Consider the following 6,748-nt stretch of genomic DNA (forward strand, 5'->3'; position numbering starts at 1 on the left):
GTTTGATGGTAATAAATCTGGTGTGGAGGAGGACGTATGGAAGAACAAGGGAAAATGTGTCCATAAAGTCTGACCATGGATGAAGTCAGTTTTGCGCCTCTCTTTCAGAAATGCTTTTTGTAGAGTCTATTGGCAGCCTTTTGTTTTTTTTTTTTTCAAATGAAACACATACAACTGTCCTTTGCAATTTTATTCCTTGTAATTCATTAATTAGTATAGTACTTACAGTCATGTGCCATTGTTTACATGCAAGTGAGATAGTGATGTAGAGATTATTAGAAATAAATTTTAAAAAGAATAAATAGAAGCAACAGTGTCACCTTTATAATAACTGTTTTCTGATTTGATAAGATCCACCTGGGAATATTTATTTTACTGATCAAAATACAAAAAAAAAAAAAAAAAAAGCAGAGAAATAAGCCTTCCTTCAACTCAGAGGGTGATTGTGGAAACAAACTCAGTATAGGAAGGAAAACACCTTTTATGCACCATTTTAAGCCTCAGTACATACTTATACAAGATACAAGATTACAGAGGCTGTTGCATTTCAGTTGTAGACAAAATGACCTCTGTTTGCCATACTCAAGTTTAAAGAGTATTGTAATATTTAACGAACATTTGTTCAGACATAGAAGAAGACTGGAATAAGTGGGACATCTACTAAAATATTAGTTTCTTTTCCTATTAAGCTACATCATTTCGAAATAAACTGTTTACCCAATCCACTGAACTTGTACAAGTCTGGAAGAGACATAGTAAATTCCAGTAGAACCATATTGTAGAGATAAGTATGTTGTAAGGAATGTGTCTTTTCCTTGGGACATTGAAAGGATGCTTTTTTGTTTATTTATTTTAAATTTATGGCAACTTCTATTTCAGAAAATTTTTGGCAATTTCTGAAAAACTTCTTAGTTCAGGCTCATTCTGATGCAGTAGCTTTTAGAAACCAAGCTTGCAAGACAAAATACAGCCAGCTTTAAGAAAAAGTATGTTATTTATGAACTACAAGCAACAGTTCAATATTTCAAGTACATTAGTCATTTACTCATATCAACTTTAAGTCTATCCAAGGCAGATTTATGAATGTAGTTCATAACAAACAGTAGTCACTTTCTACTTCTTAAATCTGTTTAACATTTGCAGAAGTTGAAAAAAATTGCCAGTGTATGCACTGAGGGGTTTGGCATCTTGTGTCTTTTATATACATGCCATAACTGCTAAAATACATTTTGAAATAAAAAAACAACGTCAAGTAGCCGATATTTTCTTTTGAGAAATTGCTGAGAACTTGTAATTATGCAAAGATGTACTGAAAAATCCTGCTGGAGAAATTTTCTTGTTTGTTTTTTTGTTGTTTCTATTTGTAAGAATAAATACTCCAAGAGTGGTGTAAATTTATTGGCATAGACATTGTTGCTATTGTCACTGAAGAATTAAGCAATTTCAATAATTGATTTGTTTGCATGGCATTATTTTTACCCTTGGATATTCAGCATGTTTCATAGGTTTGAGAGTGTTAGGCCATAATTAGTTTGATGACAATGACCAATAGTAATAATGTCTAGTAAGGGTGACTTAGCCACTAAAGCTGTTAAAGTGATCAGTGGGTCTCCAGTTTGAATATTATGAATTAGTAGCTGATGAGGAATTCTGAAAGTCTAGAAGCAGAGCATAACAGCAGCAAGATAATGTGGTTGGAAGGTATTACTAAAGCTGACATCATGTCTCTTAGAGCCAGACATGTAAAGCAGCACTGTACCATACATGCCAGATTTGAACAGTGGAAAGGTACTGGCATCATTACAGGTTTGAAATGAAAAAGGGTCTCACTAATTGTGGAATAATATTTCATGAGAAGCTTGAAAACCCCAGTATTCTGGTTTTATTAGACTCCTCCAGTTCTAACCACAAGAATAGTTTCCAGTATTCTAGCAGAGAACAGTTTGCAGTAGCAGGAAACCACAGGCAGTTCCCAAGAATTTCCAATCCTCCCAAACTTGGAGATATGGGAGAGGATCTCTCTCAGATTTTAAAATATAAATAATACATGATAATATTAAAAACAATTTAAAAAAAAACCCAGTTACCTGAAGAAAGACCTTTGCAAGACAAAGAAACTGATGCCATTACATCAGCTTCCTTCTATCTTCACATTCCTCTTCCCAGCATATCAAGGGATAGATACCCAGCTCAGGAGGATGTTAGAGCATGTTTTAAGTACACACTTAATCCCCCTGCCTTCAATAAAACTATTATAGAATTAAGGAAATACATAAACGACTTTATGGATTGAAATAGGGGGCAGACACTCTGGTGTCTAGTTTACACTCTGATTAACTCTGACCTACATATGAATTAACCAGAAAAACAAAAAGGCTAAATGAAAGGAAGCAAAGAAATTTTAAACTGGTTCACATAAACTACAGTCTGTTACGCTAAGAAAGTTTAAAGTCCTTATTTCAGACTCTTAATCAATCTTAAGATGACTTTTTCTTTTTTTGAGTGATTCATGATTTCTTATATTCAAGTTGTTAATTTGTATACCAATTCTTATGTGTTTTTTTAATTAATTGAAAACTTTAATAATATAAACAAAAATTAAATGAAAATGAAAGCAGTAAGAAGCACAACAGAATTTCATAGCTAACTGAAATAAAGCTAACACAAATCTGGCATTGCAAAGTCACATTAATATAACTACTGCCAGTCTATCTTCTGTTCTGAAAACTTGCAGGCTAAGCTACTGAATCTTTAGTAATTGTGTTGGCACAGAACTACTTTCAGTGGTGAATAACATGGAAAACTATGAATGTTGGTACTCCTAAGTATATTTCAGCTGTCAATCTAGTAGGACTGGTTGCAAAGAGAAGACCACTGGAAGAAGTTGAATAATTACTAAAAATAAATATTATAGTAAGTCCATAAATGAAAAATCAATGAAAAATTTTGTAATTATAATTGGTAATTATATTTAAAGGCTTCTGGTAAGGAAATGCTTCTGAGGAAGCCCTTTAGCAAAATCTGGCAATGTGACACAATCTATATCAAACTTAGAAGATATAAAAAAGAAAGTAAATACAATTGTAGAGAAAGGAATAAGGTAAATAGTATTCAGGTGCTGTAGCACTTGCAGCCTTCCCTGTGTGTTATAGTTCCATAACTTTCCTTGGATTTTCAATGATGAATGTAGTGAAATCAGTGAAAGTCTAAGAATACAGGTCTTTGCAGTAGTATACTGTCATTTTAGTCACGTAGCACAAATTTTTTTATGTTACAGGTTCTTCCCTCTGTGTGTCTGCTATTGATTACAGTGTAATGCATTTTGTGGTGGAGAGATTATTATAAATTTCAAGACCAGTCTGATGTTTGAAATATTTTTAATTGAATTTCAGATGTATTTTCAAAAGCACTCAACTAGGCATGGTAACCTACTACTCCCATGTAGCAAGTGGGAGGTTATTTCTGAAGGGTTGATAGATGGGATTGGCTTTGCTTTTAACATTACTCTCTCTATAGCTAAATGTTAAGAATGGGCTCCTACAATTCTTAGTCTAGTTTCCTGGAAAACCTGGAAAAGACACAACTATTTTGGGATGCTTGAGAAGCAAAAAGAAACCTTTTCTGTAATTCTTTACACTTTGTTCGTTTTGCTTTTAAATCAGCATTCAGAAAGGCACTGTATACTAACAGACCACAAATTACCAAATAACAAAACAAAACAAAACAAAAAAAAACAAAACAAAAAAACCAAACAGTTAGAAACAGAGTTGTGTGCTTAAGGAGGGCTCTTTAAAACCACAACTCCATTTTTGCAAGATTGCTTACAACTAAAAGTATTTTACCAGACTTAGGCTCTTCCTACCTAAAAATCACCAGCTGGCTCACAGCTGGGAGATTTGCTGTCATGGAGACAGTTTTGAGTGACACTGTATGAAAACATATGCCAACTTCATCAAAAAACCTTGTTTTAACCAACAGCCTCTGCTATGAGAACAGAGGTGGCCATTCAGTGCTTCCTGTCTGGGAGCTGACAAGAAGCTCTTGATTTCCAGGCATCTGTCACTGGCACAAATGGACGATGAGATACAGCATCCAATTCTGGATTCAGAGATGGTTGGCTCCTGCATTTGTGGAGAACAGCTCTGCTTTCAATAAGAAATGATTCTGAAAAACTTACCATCTCAGATCTCTTCATTTGAGGACAGACCGGCTGCTTTGAAAGGGAAATAACTCCAAGAATTATATGACTTTCATAGTGCCTGTGAGCACTTGAATGGAAGATTAATGTTTAAATATATAGGCCACATATCGAGGCTAGGCTTGCAATACAGAAGGAGTACAATGGAAATATTTTTTTCCCTTCTGAAATGCCAGTCAAGGATAAGTGCTGGTGCCAGGTCTTCAACCCAGCACGTAGGAAGCCAGCCAGTTATCCCCCCCATCTGCTCTGATTTTTTACAATGATTTTCTACTGATGATGGTACAGAGAGGCTTGGCCATGCTCTGGTCCACCTTGTAATGACACAAAGACCTTTCAGAATCACCAGTTTTGCTCCAGAGGCTCTTGGTTCTGGTGTCCTGATAAATAAAAGAAGCTCGTGGCAAAAGTTTGTTTCTAGGAGGGATGGACAAGCACACATGATACCTGTGGCGTTTTCCAAGTCTCCAGCTATTTTCATTTCAGATATATCTTCTCTTCCCATACAAAATGAAGTAGATTTTTGCCTGGATATGCAGATTTGGTGCAAATTTTGTGCAGTTTATGAGATGGTGGAAACTATAGTGGAAAAATATAGTTTGAAATGATCAGATGACTTGAAATGCTCTACTGTTAATGGACACGAGGATTCATGTATGCAAAACACTGTTCAAACTGGTCAGTATTTGTCGGGTTTTCATTCATGTTCTCACCCAAAAATATGTATGTTTATCAATTTAAGGTAAAACAAGTAATTACCAATTTTTTTTTAATGTGAAAAGAAACTTTATTTATTTTTTATTGTTACCTAAGGTAATTTGAACAATATGACAAGTGGTTTCCAAACAAATATTTAGTGTAAGGAGTACTGGATTTCATAAAGCAGCTACATTTTTTTGCTATAATTTCTCTTTATTCTTATGATGATTTCCTTCTGTTGAGGAGGGGACAGTACTAATACTTCTTCAGCTAAGGTTGGAATTAATTATTAACAGCAGATTTAGTAGTAGCAATAACGTTCTCTGTTAAAGATGAATAATGATTATATCAGAAATCAAACAACATGTTCTGGAGCAAAACATACCATTACTCTTCTGTTTATTTAACTGTTTTTGTTGAGTAGTGATGAACAGGAGTCAATAAGTTATCAGTGGTAAGACTGAGGTACCAAAGAGTCTGGAAAATGCAGATTTTTGTCACAAAGTCAAATGAATAACTGTAACCTATTTAGAAAATTTAGATCTGCAGCAAAAATAAATGAAGGTGATCATGCTAGCATCACTGACATTCAGTTGAACTTCATCACTGTGAAATTTCTGAAAGCATTTCTGTTTCCATACCTTCAGTCATAACAAACCTAACACTTTGGCATAGAAATATCACATAAGATTGTGTTGTTAATATTAAGTACATTTCACCAGCAAGACTTCTAGAAGTTTGGAAGCTCTGGAAAAGAATAAAATAATTGTTTAACTCCAAATGCTAAAAGATAATGCTTACATTTCCCTGTTCTTGTGAGCAAATAACAGCAAAATAAATGAACAAATGAAAAATAACCAAATAAAAAAGCCAACCCAACCCTGATTGCCTATGTGATGTTCTATAAAAAGGGAAATAATTAAATAAAAAGGCTCACACTAGCAAGCCAAATGAGCTATTACCAGAAGATGGCAGTGATGTCTTATTACACCTGTAGTCGCCATGACATTTACAAGAATAACCTAATTGCTGTATAGTTATATTGTAGTAAAAAAGGAACATTGGTTTAATCAAACCAATTACCTCCTGGTATCTTTAGCCCTTGTTTGATGTGGTACAATTTTTCAGTAATTTTCAGTTCTGTTACTTTTATTTTTAGACAGAGGTTGTTTTTGGAAATCAGCAAAGCTCTAACAACATGAATAAATTCTTTAGTTATAGCATTTACAAACAGCTTGACACACCTTAATTTCAATTATTTCTAAATTAGTACAATCTGTTTGGTGGCCATTTTCTTGTCACTCACTAGGTCTGGGTAACTCTTATTTGCTTAAATTTTATGCTAATTTAAAGGATCTGTGAAATAAAAAGAGAAAACATAGTAATAGCTATTTTGAAATAAACACTACCATTTATTTTATTTTATCCACCTTGTATCTGTATGTATAAATTCCCAGATGCTAGACTGCAAACTGTTTCCTTAGAGAGGAATTCCCCAACCTCAGCAGAATAACACTACACTTGCAAAATGCCTTTAATTTCATGTAGCAATGAAAGCCTGACAGTCATTCTCTATCCCAGATGATACAAGGAAGTATAAAGAGAACATCAGGGTTTCTGTTTTTAATTTCATAGGTCACAGAATTATACCATCCGGAACTAGGCGAATGAGTGATTTGTGGAAGGTATGCAGTGTCTTTTCCCATAAATCCTGTCACCCTTACACACTTCATTGTTTCAGCAAGAATGAGTGTGTCTACTATTGCCAACACTGCTGTGAACTGGGAGCCTTTCAGACCAAAGGTGATGCTGCTTATCAACAATCCACCAGTAATAGCATGATCTGCCTAT

Source organism: Cyrtonyx montezumae, unplaced genomic scaffold, assembly GCF_038088225.1.
Source record: "Cyrtonyx montezumae isolate F1298 unplaced genomic scaffold, pur_monq_1.0 scaffold_14, whole genome shotgun sequence".
Lineage (NCBI taxonomy): Eukaryota > Metazoa > Chordata > Aves > Galliformes > Odontophoridae > Cyrtonyx > Cyrtonyx montezumae.